Below are 21038 nucleotides of genomic sequence, written 5' to 3'. Positions count from 1 at the left end.
TGCAAAAATTGAACACTGATTCATGGGCAATAATGAATTAAGGGAGAAAATGAGAACATTTTTCCTCTCTCTTCCTAATTCCTACCTTTCACCTTGACCTAAGTCGTGTATTCTGTATATTAAATCCTTGTCAGATACATCATTTGCAAATGTTTTCTCCTATTTTATGGAGATCCTTACCTGTAATCAAATTCATGGCAAGGTTTTCAAGACAATAAGGGGACTAATAAAAACCACTATGCCCTCCACATAATGAAGGAAGAAAAATAAGGTTATGAAGACTTTACTCTCACATATGTATTGTTTTAATTAAAAATATAGATTAAGTATAGAACAGTTATACACAACACTAACTTTTGTTTAAGAATGAAAGGTAATTTACACACATACATATATATTCTATTTGCTTGTAGCTCCATAACTTAATATTATAAAACACATAATTATATTGAAGAGTATACAGGAACTATCTTTAAAAGTAAGACTAATTAGGAAGCACATGACACAAAGATTAAATATAGAGTAATACTAACTTAGGAAGAATGATACTGGTTTCAAAGCTTCAAGTCAGAAAAATGGGATAGACAAACATCAATATATGAAAGTTTCATGTATGTCAAATGAAGCATCTTTTTCATAAAGAAAGGTTCACTTATTTTGCCACATGTACATAAAATCACTACAACTTTCAACTTACACAATGTCACATGTCATACTGTATCTTAATAAAGCTGGAAAAAAATAAGGTCTATTTAAATCCTGCCACGTATACCTCCAGTTCCCTTTTCCCAATGGGCTCCAGTTTACCTTGGGATCCTGAGAAAAACTGTCATTAAATGATTGGCATTACAAGTGAGAAGAGACACATTTGCAATGACACCAGTAGCATCTGTATCTCACACTCCACTCCAAAATAAATTACATTTAATTAAAATATTTAAGTGTAGAAATTAACACTATAAAGGAGCTATTATAAAAATGATATTTATAAAATATTCGAGGTGGAAACACCTGTCTAAAGATAGTCATTTGTGGATACTAAAGTTTGAACCTTGTTGGCCATTTCTAATTTAATTATTAGAAGAGCTACTTAAGATTGGATTTATGTATAAAGAGGAGTTCCCTTTTGGAGACTTCTGGACAGAATCTCATGGTGTCCTGAGGAATACTGAGGCAAAATTGAATTGATTTAAATAACTTTATTTCAAACAATGTTTATACTGATTACATTATTTTCAAGGTAAAGATTAAATATACCATTTTAACCATATTCAGTTTTTCAAACTTGTCCTATGCTAAGGAATTAGAAACATTCATTTTGTTCTTCATTCAAAAAATTCTACCTGAACACTACCCTTGGTGGTGATGCTGTACTTTTAGATGGCGGTATCTAAATTCTACATTTTTGAAACAGGAAGACAAGAGTACAGCCATTTTGGAAAAGGACGAGGGAATGGCCATGAGCCAGTGGGGCTTGACAAGCCCAGTAAAACAAAGCACCTAAAAGCATAGGCTTCTGAGACAATAACCAATGATCCACAGGAGTAAAGATTTGCTCTCTCTTTGTTCCACCGATGTATGTACATAGTTTCCAAAGAACAAAAGCAGGACTATAAAATCCTCCACCTAGCAGTCACCCAACTCCCAGTTCCCTGAAAGATACAGATAAAGGCCTGACACACATTCCTAAGTTGTTTTTACAGGAAGCAGATGCCCACTAGATAAAAAACTACTGACCAGGGACTTCCCTAGTGGTCCAATGGGTAAGACTCCGCGCTTCCAATGCAAGGGGTCCGAGTTCAATCCCTAGTCGGGGAACTAGATCCCGCATGCATGCTGCAACTAAGAGTTCGCATGCCACCACTAAGAAGCCCACATGCCACAACTAAGACCCGGTGCAGCCATAATAAATAAATAAATAAAAATAAAAATTAAAAAAAAAAAAAAAAAAAAAAACTACTGACCACAAGAATATAGACCCCAGACAGGTTGAAACCAGAAGGTTGATGACGCTTGAAACTTCACCTTGATGCCAACCAGTCTGAGAACTGAGCACAAGCTGATCAGGCACCCTGCTGTCCCCTCCCTCGTACTGCCTTTAAAACCCTTTCTCTGAAAGTCCTCGGGGAGTTGGCACCTTTTTCTGCCTTCTCCCTTGCGCACAAGCTATCTCTTTCAATAAAAAGCTTTGCTTTCCTAAGAGTCTTGTGGGAGTGATATTCACTTCTATGGTATCGCTGTCCAAGAATCTGGAGAGGCTCCAGTAACATTTCCTTCATTTGGGATCTCTCATAGGTGAGCACACTGAATCTTCACTAAAAGGCTTGAGAATCTATTTTTCACGTGCGTAATCTTTTTCTGAGATTATAATCATACGTGATTATTTTAGTCATTGGGAAGTATGCTTGAGACCATGAGATATGATAGCTATGGAGTTGCCTGACAACACGTGACTTACTAATTAATCAGGAATTCAGCAAAGTGCTTCCTTTCATCATTTTTCCACTGGTTCCCAGGCCCTTCTTCACCCTCACATGCACTCGGTCTGGCCTCACGTGAGTTTCTGGGGTTCCAGTTGAATCAATCGTCTGCAGGAGTAGGACTCCAGCCGTACATACATACCTCTATCATCAAACACCATCCAGTGTCATGTGACCTTAATTCTATGTGTAAACCGATAAAACATATATGAGCAAATATATAAATATATAATATATAAATGTATAGACATTAATTTATATATAAATTTTTTATATATAAATCTACAAATAAATATTAAAATGTAAACTTATATTCCTGTATATCCTGTCCTGAATAATTTCAAATGGTGTGAGGCAAGAAAGGCCCCTTGGCCTTTGCCTATCTCTTCATAATGGCTCCTTTTAAATCTGTGCTCTTTACTTCTAATGACGTAAGATCTCATGTATCAATAAGATCTGCTTTATGGAACAGCTTAGACCAGGTGGAGACAAGTAAGCAGTATGGTTGGGGAGGCAATATCACATTTTATAAATAAGAAATAAGAAAAAATACACGATGGAAAACAGATCTCAGAAGGGCACTTGCTGATATGTACCTAAAAAGAAGGGCAATTGTAACTATCAAATTTCAGTTAAAAATATTGAAACTCTATACACGAAAGCTATCCAAATAAGGAATAGTTGTTTCACTTCTAATTATAATCTTGAAAATGCATATAAAAAATATATATATATATTTACACACACATACATATAAGATTGTTAAATATATATAAATGTTTCAAAAGAAACATATAAGGACAAAAGAGGATAGTGGCTTCTATAAAAGAGTGGAAACTTAGAAACCCCTAGATGAGACTTTCAATATCCACAAGGAACATTTTGTGTTGCAACTCTTAAAAAGTTACATACATAACTCTTCATGTGTACTGATTGGCCAGTTGTTAAATTCCAGTTTTATTCATGATATGACAAGTAATCAGTTATTTAAATATTTTAGTCTATGTCTAATAACCATTTTTTTTTGTTGTTTTATTTTAAGGTAGTGTGTAGTTAGAGGATATGAAAGAGGAGTGGCGTTTTGAGTAGTTTATAAAAACAAAATTGGCTTTCTAGTGCTGGTTGGGTTGGTAAGTGTTAGTATCTTTTCTCCTGAAGCTTCTCTATTAACGGAAAACTCAGTGATATATTCTGTTTTTCAAAGGTGAATTAGGGAGCATGTGATAAAACAACAACAACAACAAAGAACTTTTGCTTGAGACCAAATAAAAAGCATCAGAATTACCAAATAATTTGAATTCAAAGTGTGATGGCTTTGTTTTGATAGAGATGTTTCACAGAGAGTTCCCTTGTGGTGGTTTGATTTCTCTAACTTAATAATTACCTGGTGTCCCAGGGAGACTATTTATTAAAAATAGGTCAGTTTAAAAGCATAGGGGCTGAACAAAGATTTAAATTAACTCTCATAGAACATGAGGGAAAAAAAAGGCTTTAAAGCAGACTTGTTTTCTTTACTTAACAACTTCCTGGAGCTGGGAGCCCTGCCAGTTAAACCCCTGCCCTGGACATGTCAAGGGACTTGTTAGAGCACTACAATGTAACAATAAAAAGTTATAATTAAATAGAGAAAATTACAAGCACTTGCCTCTGTAGTTTGGATCCCAGGAGAAGAGCTTGTTTAAACATCCCTTGGGCTTCTAACTCAGCTCTCCCTGCATTCTGCACATTAATGAAGCCCCAGGTTCACTTAAGGGGAACTTGACAACAGTGCAATCAAAGAGAAACTTTGAGGAAAAGTTTTAGGTTTCTCTGGGATCAGATAGATGCCATTCTTCACGCACAATGCATGGGCCATTTGCCTATCATTAAACACATTGTGTCTGTGTTTACAAGTGTATTGGGAGTGGGAGGATAATAGTGTATTCATTAATTTGAAGTAGTAGAACAGCAAAATGAGCTCTCCTTGGTGCCTGTGGGATCATTTAACTCCTATGCTCATGCCTCATGAGGCCCTTCTGCACATGATGATTAACCACTGGAATAAATTGATCATTCCAAGTACAAACTCTTTTCCCTGACATACCACTTATTTCATTATCTTGAAGACGTTAACTCCAGACTCATAACTTAGCTTTATTTTAATATTTTGACTATGTCACAGCATTTGTGGTAAAACTGTCACTGAGCTAAAAATATAAGTGGGTATTTTAATGGGTGTAGAAACACATGCTGTTCAACTCTCTTACTTCACAAGAGCTCTTGACTGTTTCAATTTTATACAAAATTTCACTTATTCATAAAGCCCAAGAACTGGGGCTAGAATATTCAAAAGCAAAAACCTATAAATGGTATCAATATGGTAAAACATTTAGTCGTCAGTGAAAGATACAAAAATTATAGGATAGACTGAATTGACTTATGTCAGCCTTCCTGTTACAAAAGAAAAAAAGGTTTTATTATCTTGGAGGGATCGAGGGAGAAGATGGCAGAAGAGTAAGATGCGGAGATCACCTTCCTTCCCACAGATACAGTAGAAATACATCTACACGTGGAACTGCTCCTACAGAACACCCACTGAACGCTGGCAGAAGACGTCAGACCTCCCAAAAGGCAAGAAACTCCCCACGTACTTGGCCGTGTGGATGAAAGGCTCTTGGTGCTCCAGCCAGGCATCAGGGCTGTGCCTCTGAGGTGGGAGAGCCAACTTCAGGACACTGGTCCACAAGAGACCTCCCAGCTCCACGTAATACCAAACGGCAAAAATCTCTCAGCGATCTCCATCTCAACATCAAGACCCAGCTTCACTCAATGACCAGCAAGCTACAGTGCGGGACACCCTATGCCAAACAACTAGCAAGACAGGAACACAGACCCATCCATTAGCAGAGAGGCTGCCTAAAATCATAATAAGGCCACAGACACCCCAAAATACACCACCAGACGTGGACGTGCCCACCAGAAAGACAAGATCCACCCTCATCCACCAGAACTCAGGCACTAGTTCCCTCCACCAGGAAGCCTACACAACCCACTGAACCAACCTTAGCCACTGGGGACAGATACCAAAAACAACGGGAACTACGAACCTGCAGCCTGTGAAAAGGAGACCCCAAACACAGTAAGATAAGCAAAATGAGACGACAGAAAAACACACAGTAGATGAAGGAGCAGGGTCAAAACACACCAGACCTAACAAATGAAGAGGAAATAGGTAGTCTACCTGAAAAAGAATTCAGAATAATGATAGTAAGGATGATCCAAAATCTTGGAAACAGAATAGACAAAATGCAGGAAACATTTAACAAGGACGTAGAGGAACTAAAGAGGAACGAAGCAACGATGAAAAACACAATAAATGAAATTAAAAATACTCTAGATGGGATCAATAGCAGAATAACTGAGGCAGAAGAAAGGATAAGTGACCTGGAAGATAAAATGGTGGAAATAACTACTGCAGAGCAGGATAAAGAAAAAAGAATGAAAAGAACTGAGGACAGTCTCAGAGACCTCTGGGACAACATTAAACGCACCAACATTCGAATTATAGGGGTCCCAGAAGAAGAAGAGAAAAAGAAAGGGACTGAGAAAATATTTGAAGAGATTATAGTTGAAAACTTTCCTAATATGGGAAAGGAAATAGTTAATCAAGTCCTGGAAGCACAGAGAGTCCCATACAGGATAAACCCAAGGAGAAACACGCCAAGATACATATTAATCAAACTGTCAAAAATTAAATATAAGGAAAACATATTAAAAGCAGCAAGGGAAAAACAACAAATAACACACAAGGGAATCCCCATAAGGTTAACATCTGATCTTTCAGCAGAAACTCTGCAAGCCAGAAGGGAGTGGCAGGATATACTTAAAGTGATGAAGGAGAAAAACCTACAGCCAAGATTACTCTACCCAGCAAGGATCTCATTCAGATGTGATGGAGAAATTAAAACCTTTACAGACAAGCAAAAGCTGAGAGAGTTCAGCACCACCAAACCAGCTTTACAACAAATGCTAAAGGAACTTCTCTAGGCAAGAAACACAAGAGAAGGAAAACACCTACAATATCAAGTACTATTTAAAATCAATTCTCTTGTTTTCTTAAGCAATTGTTAACCCCCAATTTCACGAATACTACCAAGTAAGTCACTTGAAAATCATCTAGAGCAATCTATTTCACTTAGCAAGTCTAAAGCTATAGTTCAACAATTTTATTTACAGTTCTATGACAAAAATTACTATGAACAGCTATCCCCTGGATAAGTAATCAGGTAAAGCTAGTTTGACTCACTAAATCTGATTTACTGAGTTAATAAGCCAGTTGATTTAGAATAGGTCTAATGCATATTTCTCATCCATTCTGCATTAAACTATTTCCCATGCCTAAAATGTCTTTTTTCCCATTCGTACATATCCGAATTCCTACTTCTGTGCTGTAGGGCTTGGCTCAACTACACCTGCCTTTAGTGAAACTTTTTTCACCTGCACAATTGGTGATAATTTTAGTCTCCTCAAGACTCCCACGGGGTTACCTCTGTTGTGACACTTGAGAAACAACCTGACACTCCCAACTACTTTTTGTTTTTCTTCCTTAGGGGCTCATTAGGCAGAAGCCATGTGTGAGTTATCTTTTTTCCTCTATAGAAAGCACCAGAGACCGCCCACGTAATGGAAGTTCCAAAATAAAGAATTCTGAACGACTGAAAAAGACAGGGAATGCAAACACGTTACCTGTTGCTTTTTGCACTTTCTGCAGTACGCCACGGCAGGAAACCAGACACACCAGGTGGTAGAGGTTCAGGAGCATAACATTCTTTACCAGCAGAGTGTTTCCTTCCATTACTTACAGGTTTCTTTGTGGCCAAGCCTATGTTTGAGAAAGCATGAAAAGAAGGAATCAAGATGCACCAAAGGTCTACAAAGCAACTGTCACACGTGTACACTTTGAAAGGAATCAAACAGGCACTTGACAATGATGCCAAGGCCATTAAAAAGAGGATCGTTTTGTACAAAGGTTTTACATAAGCCAGCATTTTAAAAAAATGTAAGTTCTCTACAGTAACAAGTTATTTTAACTAAAACAAAAGTATTGAGATGTGCAGAAATGCAAAAATAAATTTTTAAAAAATCCCAAAGTATGATCCATTTTATGTATCATGCAGAAACCCTCGAGTTTATTGAATCTTTGAACACCTTTGGCATTTCTGAATCTCAAGGACAGAGAAACACAGATACACCCATGACTTTTGCCAAACAGAATCTTCAGAATTAGACCAAAATTTCAATTTAAGATGAATTTTTCTATGTAAAAACAATAAAAGTTATAAGACTGAAAGTTGCTGGGTGGTAGGTGAGTCAATGTTACTCTCCTATAAGCCTGTCAACCTTCACTTTTCCTTTGATTTCATATAGAAAACACACAAAAAAACACAAATGAAACCCACTGGATAAAAGAGTGAAATGTGGAGACTTATCCTATATTTCAGTAGTAAAGAGGCAAGTATCTTTATATGAAATATTTGGTTGCAAAAACTAGACCTACGTGTTAATATTTTATTTAGAACAAGCCATATATTAAAATTCACATTTAAATATTAAATCTGAATTTCCTGAAAAAAAAAATCATAGGTTAAAATGGTTATATTTATCCTTCAAATCTACTATATTTTATGTTATTTTATTTATTTATTTTAATAGATCTTTATTGGAGTATAATTGCTTCACAATTCTGCGTTAGTTTCTGTTGCACAACAAAGCAAATCAGCCATATGCATACACATGTCCCCATATCCCCTCCCTCTTGAGCCTCCCTCCCACCCTCCCTATCCCACCCCTATAGGTCATCGCAAAGCACCGAGCCGATCTCCCTGTGCTTTGCTGCTGCTTTCTACTACATTTTAGCAGCATTAGGATGGAGTGTAAAATAGAGTGTATGTGGTAATATAGGATAAATATTTCATAGAGTGTAGCTTATTGATAATCACCACATGAACCTGTGTGATTTACATGCCTCTTAAAAATATATAGGAGCTCAGTTCATTTTGTGCTATTTTATTGTGTTTTTTAACTTAATTACCCTCAAAAAAAAATGTTTGTATGCATGTGGTTTGTATGTGTATACCCTTCCTTTACTTTCAGAAACTAATGCAAATATATTTGTATTAAAAATTTTTTTAATTACACTTTTCTTGTTAGAATATAAAAAATTTTCTAATAAAAGTTCCCATTTTTTTTTAGGCATACATAATTACAACATAAATGTGACACAATTCACACCATTATTTCACCCCTATACTCACCTGGATCTAAGTGTATACCCAGATATTGATTGGGCTTACCTCTATGTCTCCAAATAACTGAGGCAAATACAAAAAAAAGCCCTAGAAATAAAATTACTCTTAAAATAGCTCAATGAGCTTGTATACTTCAGTTACATTTCCACCTTGTTTAATCACGCTAAATAAAACAAAAAATTTTAATTGTTTTATTCTCATTCCATGATGCCCTATTATATACCACCAGGTACTAATATTATAGAATTCCTAATATGTTTTACATATACATGTTTTATTTATATATATTTCCATTTCTAATATTATAGAAAAAGTCAACTTAGCTATTTTAAGAATGCTTTACATATGATATAAATTTTTAATGATAATATGTAATTAGTGTGATATCTCAAATCTTAACTTCTTTGTATGTACTATTTGATTGTTAAAATATCACTGTCTTGAAATAACAATTGGCAGACAAATCATAAGCTTTTTTTTGACTTAATAAACACTCTTAACGACTTCTATTTAATACACTATTGCCCAAGCAAGTAGATTAACAGAGAATCAAAAACATACATCTTTAAGTAGGAAAAAAAAAAAGCTGTATCTATGAAGATGTTTACAATAGTTTATTATAGGTTATATCCAATATTTCACCAATATGAAAAATTGACCAACTCAATGAAACCTTGTGAATACAATGTTAAAAAGTTTAACTATGAATCATAAAATTTAAATTTAATATGAAAAGATAAGAATGGCTAATTATATTGAAGCTATGTGGAATTATGTTTGTAGATAACAGGAAGAGAAAATGAAAATGTAAATATTGCTTGATAGGATAATGAGATTACAGGTGATCTTTTAAATGTTTCATTGTTATGCTAATACAATACCTTTAAAACACCTAAAAATCTTCAAACAACACATTTTTTAAAAATTGTGGTAAAATACACAAAACAGAAAATTTATCATTTTAACCATTTTAAAGTGGACAGTTCAGTGATATTAAGTCAACAAATTTTTAAAATTTTCAGATGGCACCTGAATAAAAGATGTGTTGTCCATTGGTGATTTTAATGTATATGGTATATAACTAAAGTCACCACAAAACTTTTTCTGGGAAATTGGCAGATCGTAAATATAAAAAAATTATTTTGCTTTATATTAAACCTTATTGTTTTACTGTTTCAAAATTCAAATTTACTCACAAGGAAGAGTCAGTTTCATATTAGATTTGGTTTAACAAGTGCTGCTCCTGCTCTTCATTCTTATCACCAAAAAAGGAAAAGACTATTTGTGACTAACGATAATATGTTCCAGAAAATTAAAAGTTAAGGTCTCTTAGAAACAATACAAACATTATCAGAAGTGAATTATAGCAAATTTGTATATTCAGGAGAACATGAAACTTATACCATTGATTGTTAAAGGGTTTTAAAAGCTTTTTATTACATTTGGTAACAAAATTATAGGCTTAGTTGTAAAATCCTGGGTTAACTATCATTTGGAAAATTAAATATACATTACAGTAAACATTTAGAAAATGTTTTTCTAAAATGTTCCATCTAGGTCAATAAACTTGTCTGTAGAAATCTTTTATAAGGATAATACATATTTCAACTTTTTTTTAATCATTGAGAGAAACAAGATATTGCCTGACTCAAAAATTTCAGCAAGAATTTCTAAGAAAGAAGCAGGGAACAATGGGAAGGTTGGAACTGGGAAGAAATTTTGCTTCCTATAGCACAAAAGGTAATTCTTCATATAAAAAAACAAAATCATCCCTCAAAAGCACCACTACTAAAATTATCATCAAAGTGCACCCCAAATTTCAATTGCAAAGTATTAGAAGTAATCATCAACCAGGAAATATTTTCAAAATAACAAACTTTTTATGAAATCCAGACAATAATGTTGGTTAATATTAACATCTCTTTAAATTCATTTATTATATCTGTATTCTATAAATTCTCATAAGTATCAAAATAATTATAGGCCTCCTAATATGCATGTGGTTAATATTGGCTGTTTTAATTTTAGCACACTGGAAAACATAAGGGGTATAAGTTCTAGTAGCGTTAAAAAAAAGAGTTACCAATTCTAATAGTAGCTTTTCCTTTTCGACCACTTCCCAGAATTATAGTTCTCTTTTTCTGTCTAGCAGCTTTGGATGGTTCCTTCACTGATGGAGAAGTTATCCGCTGGTACTGAGAGAGAAATGATAAATATGCCATTTAAGCTACAGGTAATTTATGAAGGTTTGATCTTAATTGGAAAATAAGATACTTTAAGTTAATAAAAGGTTTTCAATCTGCATTTCTGGGAACCTAAATTAAAGCATCACACGACATTTTCAAAAACAGAAAAGCCATTTCATTTGACTAAAAACTTAGTTTTAAGATGGTAGAAAGTACCTTGATAATTTTCTTTTAAGAAAGAAAGAAAAACAAGCCATTAAAGAGAAATTCTTCTGAGAGAACTAAAACATGTTACATACCTCTGACTTGGCACTCCTTCCATTCTGGAGACCTTTATTGATAACTGCTTTCATCACAGAATGATCTAAAGTAAAATAAATTGAAACTAGAGTAATTATTTCCCAATGAGTGGCTATTTCCATTTAAAACCAAAAGCCAACTAATTATTGCTTTTCCCATAAAATTAAATATGAAATCTATATTACGTAAGTATACACTTATTTCCCCCTTTGTGTATTCTAACTTCTTCCTCAAAAACCTAAGATGCCATCTTGCAGACTGCCCCCAGTGGCTACTATTTTGGCCGCAGCAAAGGTCAACTTTAAATATTTTGCATCTAAAGTGGCTTTGGATACCTTTGGATACAAAGTACAGTCTGAGCACTGTCCAGACACTTAGATACCTAAATGGGTATCTAAGATATCAAACCAAAGTCCTGATATTCCCTCAAAAGCTGCTCCTCCCATCAGCTCCCTTCTTCTAAGTGATACCACCCAGTTGCACACATAATCATCAACGACTTGTCTCCTTGTTACTATTTCCTTCACACCTCACCTCTAATCTATCTGCAAGTCTTGTTAGCTACACCCTCAAATCACAGCCTGAATTCAACCACTTTTCACTTGCTCCAAACTTCCAGCCTAAGCAAAGCCATAAACATCTCTTATTTGGACCACTGTGATAGTCTCCTAACTGGTCTCCCTGTTTCTCTTTTTTATCCTCCCAAGTCTATTCTCTATACCAGGTCACCTTATTCAGATACTATTTGGATCATGCCTTTTTCCAGTTCAAAACCCTCTACTCATTTAGAATAATCCACATCTTTACTCTGGCCTTCAAGACTTTACAAGATCAGACCCCTGGCTAGCTCCTTGGCTGCATGTCATACCACACTCTTCTTCACTCAGTACTCTGGCCATGTTGGCCTCCTTGCTTTTCCTTAAATACTCTACCCACCTACATGCCTGCATACACATTGCCTCCTTGTCCTGGAATGTGCTTACCCCAGATCTTCCATGGCTTGCTCCTCTCTTCATTCAGGTCTCCGTTCAAATGCCACTTCTCCAGTGAAGCTGTCCCCTAACAAACCTATCCAATGTAGTCCTACCTGCCCCTCCTCACTCTCGTTACATTACGATATTTCTGCACTTCCTACTATCTAAAATTATATTACTTATCTGTTTACTCATTTCTATCTGAACTCCTTCACTAGAATGTAAGCTCCACGAGGGCAAGACTTTTGTCTGTCTGGTTCACTGCTTTATCCCTAGTGCCTAAACCCGTATCTGGCACACAGAAGATACTTAAAAAATTACTTGTGGAACTGACAAATGAATAAAGTACTCCTTGCAAGAATTCACAGGTTGCACAAGAAGGAAATAATGCTCTTGGTAGAAGCAGGCTTAGTATCTAGGTTCACCTCTATTCAGAGTAGAGATAAGAACAATTTAAAGGTATAACTCACTTTAATTAGTACATTATCTGCTAAAAACATAAGGGAAGTGCAACATTATAAAAGTACAGTTGACGCTTGAACAACATGGGTTGGAACCTCACGGGTCCATTGACACACGGATATTTTTCAATAAATACGTACTATCGTCCTACACGAGCCAAGGTTGGTTGAATCCACAGATGCGGAACCACTGACTATAAACTTATACCCAGATTTTCAACTGCGTAGGGGTCGGCACCCCTGACCCCCACGTTGTTCAAGGGCTAACTGTATATGATGAGGAAAGTTCAACACATTAAGTTTTAAAAATTGTCAATACGTGAACAAATTATTTTTGTTTTGCTATGTGTTTATCAATTAAAAAAAAACGTGACCACATATCAACAAGTGGATTTTTTCTTATATCCAAAACGACCAGAGTTCTGCTGGTTTCAAGGGTCTTTAGTAAAGCCTTTGCTCCTTCACTGGTGAGGCCACACTGCTGCAGGTCAAGTGCTTTCGATGAAAGACAAAAGGTCACTTGCTAACTCTATACAGATTTAACATATAGACAACTCTCATTTTCTCACATGTGGAAGAGGCCTGCACAAGACCAGCCATGGCAGGTTTGTAATTTTGGGTACGGAGAAAAACAGAAACATATACGTACACACATAATGCATAATCCAATTTAAAAACCTCTTCTTGGAATGTTCATTGCAGCTCTATTTACAATAGCCAGGACATGGAAGCAACCTACGTGTCCATCGACAGATGAATGGATAAAGAAGATGTGGCACATATATATACAATGGAATATTACTCAGCCATAAAAAGAAACAAAATTGAGTTATTTTTAGTGAGGCGGATGGACCTAGAGTCTGTCATACAGAGTGAAGTAAGTCAGAAAGAGAAAAAGAAATACCGTATGCTAACACATATATACAGAATTTTTTTTAAAAAAATGGTTATGAAGAACCCAGGGGCAGGACAGGAATAAATACGCAGACATAGAGAATGGACTTGAGGACACGGGGAGGGGGAAGGGGAAGCTGGGACGAAGTGAGAGAGTGGCATGGACATATATACACTACCAAATGTAAAATAGATAGCTAGTGGGAAGCAGCCGCATAGCACAGGGAGATCAGCTCGGTTCTTTGTGAACACCTAGAGGGGTGGGATAGGGAGGGTAGGAGGGAGACGCAAGAGGGAGGAGATATGGTATATATAAATGTATAGCTGGTTCATTATGTTACAAAGCAGAAACTAACACACCATTGTAAAGCAATTATACTCCAATAAAGAAAAAAACAAAACAAAACAAACCTCTTCTTGGATGTGCAATGATAACCCTGCCTTTAGCACCAATAAATCATCCAACATATTTTACAATTACAGAACTGAAGAATAACTATATATAACCTATGAGCAAAAAACATCACAAAATGAATCTCAGTTCAGAATTAGCAAGGGTGGCAGTGGCAGTGTAAACCTCACAAGCAAAAACTGGTGGAGCTCAGAAATGCACTACATTCTTTTGATCATGATCTTGAGCTTCAAATCACACTTGAAACTAGTTAAAAGGGGAAAACAAAATAAAATAGAAGAAATGTAACGACTGTTAGTTTTAGAGCAAAAAAGACAAGTCTAAGAGGATACACATAATAACAAATTCAAAGAATGTATGAATAGAGACTACATACTAAAAACCTATCATGAAAGTATGATGGTCAAGAACTCTCTGAGTAACAGGTCAGACAAAAACTAGAACAAATGATCATGAATTCTAGTAGTTCTGGCGCTGAACGACCTACTCATTTAAACCAAAGGGATCATCACAAAAGCACAGGTATTAAAAAATATTACATGAAAGGAAACTATCATGAGTCATCTTTTTAAGTGTTGTGTGGACCATCACATTAAAATAACTGGAGTCTTTCAACACCCCACAACACACAGAAATAGCAAGTCAGACATATGGATCTGACAGGATATGATACAACCCTTACAAACTCTCACTACAGAAGAATGGACACAGGGTGTAATTAACCAACTAGCCAAATTAATACAAACATCCAGTAAACCTCACGAGTAAATCAAATGAATACAAAATAAAACAAACTGTGGTTATTCTCCTATCAGATTAAACCAAGGCTTTTAAAGGCTTTTATTCTGTAATAAAAGCCTTTAAAATGTGTATACCTTTTTGATCCAATGACTCCCTAAGAATTTAACCAAAAGGAATAGTCAGAGATATAGGTAAGGATATATATCAGAGTATTATTTGTAACTGAAAAACTGGACATAGCTTATATACAAGAATGGATAAGCTATGTGTACTGTGGCATATTCATATAATGGAACACTGAACAGTCCCAAAAAATGATGCAGTAGATGCAAATTTACTGACTTGCTAAAATGCTCATACTAAATTAACGGAAAAAAGTTATAAAATTTGGAGTAATCCCACTTGCATGAAAAAGGCAGAGGTACTCATTTTTGTAGTTTTACAGTTTTTTGAAAGTGCTACAAGCCAGTGTTTGTGTGAGGCAGGCTTCACATCCACTGTTGGGGTGGACTACAAATTGGCATAGCATTTCTGGGTGGTAATTTGGCAATGTGTATGAAAAGTCTTAAAAATATGTCACACTTAGCCATTCCACTTCTAGTACCTTATTCTACAGAGGTAATCCCAATGGACACACAGATGTATATACACCGTATTCACATTGTTTCTGACAGGGAAAAGCAAACTGTCTAAATCTAATTGCAAAGTACTGATTAAACTATGGGACATCAATACGATGGAATACTACATGATACATCATTAAGCGAAAAAAGCAGGAATATGAAACAGCAAGTATACTACAATTCTATTTCTGTAATCAGTAAGTGTACAAATATATTTATAGAAAAATAAAAGACTGAAAGTGTATGCACCAAAATGAACAGTGATTATGTCTGGGTATTAAGATGACAGGTAATTTTTCTCTTGTTACTCTGTATTTTCTATAAAGAATATATGCTGGCTTCCCTGGTGGCGCAGTGGTTGAGAGTCTGCCTGCCAATGCAGGGGACACGGGTTCGAGCCCTGGTCTGGGAAGATCCCACATGCCGCGGAGCGACTGGGCCCGTGAGCCACAATTGCTGAGCCTGCGCGTCTGGAGCCTGTGCTCCGCAGCGAGAGAGGCCACTATGGTGAGAGGCCCGCGCACCGTGATGAAGAGTGGCCCCCGCTTGCCACAACTAGAGGAAGCCCTCGCACAGAAACGAAGACCCAACACAGCCAAAAATAAATAAATAAAAATAAATAAATAAATAAATAAATGCCTTTAGAGACTATATTAGTTTAAAAAAAAAAAAGAATATATGCAACTCTTAGAGAAAGTTTAAAAGCAACATAAAAGCTAACAGAAAAATGAGGCTTTAAAAATAAATCCTATCACAACAGTATCATGCCAAAAGCTAAGCATATCTCATATTAAAAATTCAATACTTTCAATTTTAGAATTTACCTCTAAGCCATAAATCCTCACTAAGAGATTCTGCCAAAGCACTTGCACCCAGGTCACCAATGAGCGTGCTGCAGTTCAGAGTGATGCGCCTCAAACCAGCCATACAGTCAAGCTCAGGTCTCCTGGAACGAAGACTCTCAGCCCAGGTTGCTTCATGCCTTCTGGTAGTCTGATACTTCAAAGATTTAATGGGATGAAATTACGGTGCTTGAATAAGGAAACAGGGTGTGCCTACTGAGTATGGCTTATTATGTCACAGATTTATACACACACATATCAAGCATATATGGCAGGGGAATCAACCTGAGAAATTAAACAGTCAGTTCTGCTTTACGAGTCCAGTGACCCAGATTCTAGTCGGTCAGTGATTAGATTCCAGCCACTGGATGACCTGCTTTTGAACAGTTATGTAAAGTTGGACAACTCAATTACAGTCTATGAATTCTTTTCCTTATCTTCTAAGTCAGGGGACTGGTTCTAAATTCTATCGTTGCTGAGGCTCTAAATGTCATCATTCTGTCCTCCAATGGTCTCCAAACACCTGACTGGGCAACCCATAAGAAAACTTTTTAATATGCATCTTATTTATTAACAAATTATATACATGAAGTTCTATACATATAATTTATGTACATTATAAACTACACAGATATTTTTTAAATGATACAAAGGTAAATAGGTTCTAATATTTTCTTTTCCTAACTCCTAAGGCATTATTTTATTTATTTTTTAAAAATATTTATTTGTTTGTTTGTTTGTTCGTTTGGCTGTGCCGAGTCTTTAGTTGCGGCATGCCGGATATTTTAGTTGTGGCATGTGGGCTCTTAGTTACGGCATGTATGTGGGATCTAGTTCCTTGAGCAGGGATCGAACCCAGGCCCCCTGCATTGGGAGCGCACAGTCTTAACTGCTGGACTGCCAGGGAAGTCCCAGGCATTATTTTAAAAACTATATTTACAAAATGGATCTCACATGCTACCTAGGGTATGCACACAAGCTTTAGAGGCCTGGACTATGCAGAGCCAGTTGGATGCACCTTGGGAAAATAATGGTTTGACATTTAACCACAAGTATTGTCTTAAAGACATTCAATTCTTTTTTTTTTTCCTTTTCTTTTTTTAAATTTATTTATTTATTTATTTATTTTTGGCTATGTTGGGGCTTCGTTTCTGTGCGAGGGCTTTCTCTAGTTGTGGCAAGCGGGGGCCACTCTTCATCGCGGTGCGTGGGCCTCTCACTATCATGGCCTCTCACTATCGTGGCCTCTCTTGTTGCGGAGCACAGGCTCCAGACGTGCAGGCTCGGTAGTTGTGGCTCACGGGCCTAGTTGCTCCGCGGCATGTGGGATCTTCCCAGACCAGGGCTCGAACCTGTGTCCCCTGCATTAGCAGGCAGATTCTCAACCACTGCGCCACCAGGGAAGCCCCAAGACATTCAATTCTTTATATCATAAAATAAATTTTGGTAACAGGGAACACTGACTTTAAATGAAAAAAGTCTTGTTACATTCTTGAAAAAATAAAAGACTCAAAGTGCCTTTGACACTCTAAAAGTAAAATCATTAGTGTCATTTTTCTATTAACAATAACTTATAAACGCTCCAAGCAGAAATAACAGCAATCACTTACACAGTGCTTAGTATGTGCCAGGCACTATTTATATAAATGAGTTCATTTAAACCTCATAATGAGGCACAGACGTTAAGTGATTTGTCCATGGTAACTAGCTATGAAATGGGAGAAAGGGCATTTGAACCTAGGCCATTTGGCTTAGGCACCCAAGTTCTTGACTGTTTTCTACCCCAGGGGTCAATGGACTTGCCCTATATAGGCTCAAAGAATTTTTCAGTTTTTAAAATCTAAATTTAAACATTTCCAGCTTTGTGGGCTATACAGTTTCTGTTACAACTACCCTACCCCACTGGCATAGGGTGAAAGTAGCCACGACTACCATGTAAACAATGGGTGCACCTATGTTCCAAAAAAAACTTTCTTTACAAAACCAGGCGACAGGCTGGATCTGGCCCACCAGCCATAGTTTACCTATCCTTGATCTGTATCACCAAACTATTAAAAAGGCTTCATGTCAAATTATTAAATAACTTTAGGCCTAAATACAGTAATTATAACCACTGTAAAGTTATTAAGGCATTATTTTAAAAACTGTATTTACAAATCGCTGATGTAGTGATTTTTATTAGTTTATAAACTACAGCAGCTAATAAACAGTTGATTTACTTAAGTCTTGAAGACTATAATGGCATAGTTTCTTCACAGTATCACAATCAACGTTTTCAGTAACTAAAAATACATAAAAGTATTATTATGTATTATATATTAAATCTCTTATTTCTAAAATTAAGTGGACTATCTTTACTAAATGGTAGAATCCCAAACTAAAAACTGGTCACATTCTGTCAACAAAACGAAAGCTGCACTCACATGTATCAAAAGACAAAAATTAACTGCCATCTGGGTCAATGTATTAATGTGCTTCAATGACATATGTTTTCATGAAAGTTTAAACATAAAATCACCTTTAAGATCTTGGCCATGTGATCTGCTCCCTGCCATGTCAGATTACACCCCGTGAAGTGTACTGTCTTAAGAGTGATAAGAGTTCTTTATACCTTGACAAATAACTAAAAGGAAAAAAAAAACCACACACACAAGATGAAGAGCCTATACATTTGTAAATCTTGACTTATTTGCTTTTCTTGAGTCAATTGGAGGTTTATAGCCACAGTCTTAAAATCATTAACTACAATCTTCCCAAACAGGTAATTGACGAACTGATGCATTCTAAAACTTGTCAGTAACAAAGTGTTATTCCAGTTTACAGCAACAGTTTAATTCTATTTAGATACTAAAACTGAATACACTGAATACTGCAAACTTTATTCCCAACCACTCAGTAAAATACTACATACCTTTTGAGACATAGGAAAAAAAAGAAACACCTAAAAAGCATAAGACTCTTCCTATTTTAATTTCCAATGATACATCCCAATCTTGATTACCAATCAGCGATTTAAATGTCAACTATAAACCCAGTATTTTATTAGCTGCTATGCAGTATACTAGAGCAATAGAAGAGAGAGGACCTCAAACCCTCTGTTCCCTCAAATTGAAAGGCAGGCTTCCTGACCCCTCCAGACCACTACTGGACACAGGGAACACACACTAATGTTTCAGGACCCCAACCAACAGTCACCTGCTTTGTGATTACTTCCGTGACACACCCTCACCAACACCACTGAATTTGCTGCTTCTACGGGACGTTACATTTATTTCCTATTTTAACACATACCACAGTGCATTACAATTATGATTGCAGATACATGTTCTAACAATTTAAAGAGAATGATGACTTTTTTGCTCTTTACATCTTGCTATTTCCCTTCCCATAATATTTCTTGAAGAGAAACCATAAAAATATAAAGAAACACAAAAAACAGAAAATACAAAAAAATGTGTGTTTTGTGGCTTAACACAAACGTAAGTAAAATTAGTTCTGACAGCATCCAGCATGACAAACTTCCACGGTACAAATGACAATGGACCAAGGTTTCAGCAGGTACAGGAGACAATCCAGGCATGAACAACACCAAGACAATCCAGGCATGAACAACAACTAAGAAAAGGTAGACAGGAAGTGACATGGTGTGTAGGAAATCACGAGACCAGTCTGATGGGAAGAGACTTAAACAAGACTGAAACTCACTTTCTAAACCTCCATCTCCAATTGGACAATTCGCAAGACACAGGTGCACCAAACTGGCTGATTTATTCAATCCCTTTAATGGGGAGAACAAGTTTAAACTTTTATTGGTTCAGTTTGCCCCAAAAGCAACTATCAAATATCGGCAGGACACAATGAAGTCTTACTTTTGTTAACATAGTTAAGTCTCTCTCTCTCAGAACTAGCCCATTTAGCTCCAGGTTCCTTAGCGCACCCGACGCACTTGCACGGCATTTAAGAGCTTTACACAACTGGAAGGTCACATCTTTATTTCTTATTGCAGGAACACGACTTCTGTAAACTTTATTTCTGTCACAACCTAAACCAAAATTATTGTAAAATGAGTGATTTAAACGTTTTATCATTAAAAAGCATCTAAAAAAAAAAAAAAAAAGCATCTGCTCTGTGCTAAGGATTAGAAATGACTCCTGCCCTTAAAGCCTTCACTAAGGAGGGACATGTATAAACTCAAAATTTCAATCACATGAGATAAAGAACCATAACCTTTATGCACAGAGGTTCCTATGGAGGTAAAAAGTTATATCTGACGGCTTCATGATAACCCTGAAGTAGAATCTAGAAAGAAGAGACTATGCACAGTTGGAGTAGGAGGTGCAGTAACTGCACAAGGAGCATCCGTGCAAAGACACTCAAGCCTGACACCTGCTGGGCACTGTAAATACTGCAGGTGGGGATGACTAAAGGCCAGGGGGCCAAGTGTGAGAACAGACAGAAATGAAAATAGAGATGTTGGTCAAAGCAAGCCTGGGAGACAGCATGGCTTGTATCCCACAGGTGATGAGGACTGGGGCTACCGCTGGCTGAGTAAGGGTGCCTCCGCTGATTAGAAAAAGGTGCCCCGCTGCTGAAGGACCGATTAGATAAAGGGAGTGATCCCAAAAAGCTCCCCTTCCTCAGGGCCAAAGAGCCCCAGGAGGCTTGGCCAAGCACAGTTCAGACTACACGCCTCTGGGCAGAGCACACGCTGGGCGGCTAGTACGCACTAACTCTGTGTGGACAAGCCATTAGCAGCATTATTTTAGGCGTATCTTTTCATGTTAGAAGATCACTCAACCCGAGTAGGCAGATGAACTTAGAGGAACAGAGCCCAGGAG

At 36.6% G+C, this 21038-nt stretch overlaps 1 pseudogene across 1 annotated transcript; it reads right to left on the bottom strand.

The window, feature by feature from the left end:
- Nucleotides 1-2764: 2764 nt before the first annotated feature.
- On the bottom strand, nt 2765-19501 carry LOC309657041 (centrosomal protein of 78 kDa-like; annotated as a pseudogene). Its single transcript, XR_014268293.1, has 7 exons — nt 19492-19501; nt 18719-18823; nt 16183-16357; nt 11253-11317; nt 10851-10962; nt 7206-7341; nt 2765-3076 (listed from the first exon to the last, which is right to left on the bottom strand). The product of XR_014268293.1 is annotated as a centrosomal protein of 78 kDa-like (transcript).
- Between the last annotated feature and the right edge of the window lie 1537 nt (nt 19502-21038).

This window comes from Balaenoptera physalus, assembly GCF_965194825.1.
Source record: "Balaenoptera physalus genome assembly, chromosome: 3".
Taxonomy (NCBI): Eukaryota; Metazoa; Chordata; class Mammalia; order Artiodactyla; family Balaenopteridae; genus Balaenoptera; species Balaenoptera physalus.
Note: the sequence above shows the minus strand (reverse complement) of the source record. Positions and strands in the feature narration are given on the sequence as shown.